The sequence below is a fragment of the Penaeus monodon genome, chromosome 15 (genome assembly GCF_015228065.2).
Source record: "Penaeus monodon isolate SGIC_2016 chromosome 15, NSTDA_Pmon_1, whole genome shotgun sequence".
NCBI classification, from domain to species: Eukaryota; Metazoa; Arthropoda; class Malacostraca; order Decapoda; family Penaeidae; genus Penaeus; species Penaeus monodon.
This window is the reverse complement of record NC_051400.1, coordinates 4,112,634-4,112,948: the sequence shown is the minus strand read 5'-3', so window position 1 is coordinate 4,112,948 and position 315 is coordinate 4,112,634. Positions and strand designations below refer to the sequence as shown.

At 45.4% G+C, this 315-nt stretch overlaps 1 protein-coding gene across 1 annotated transcript in view; it reads left to right on the top strand.

The window, feature by feature from the left end:
• Positions 1–101: 101 nt before the first annotated feature.
• The window catches only part of LOC119581694 (rhodopsin-like), a gene marked incomplete in the record, with an annotated part of 2,416 nt that continues 2,202 nt past the window's right edge, over positions 102–315 (top strand). Inside the window, 1 exon segment of the mRNA XM_037929815.1 lies at positions 102–204.

Below are 315 nucleotides of genomic sequence, written 5' to 3'. Positions count from 1 at the left end.
AGCGCTTCCGTATGTGTTAATTTTATGGCGCAGAGACTATGGTTTCTCAAGAGGGATTTGACGTCAGAAGGCTTATGGGGTAGTATATAAGCACTGGGGAAAGAGTACCGAGTTACAGGTGCCAGACTTAGCTCACTGTGCCACAGGACCCCGGTGTCTGAAGTAGTTCTCTGAAAATTCTTCAGCACTCAATCATCTTCCAAGGTAAGACGGACGGTTTCATTCTTTGTGATGGGTATTTGTGCTCGAGGCATTTGGGGAAATAAAGATTTCTGATCCATTAACAGCAGATACTTGGCAGATTTCAAGGCACGG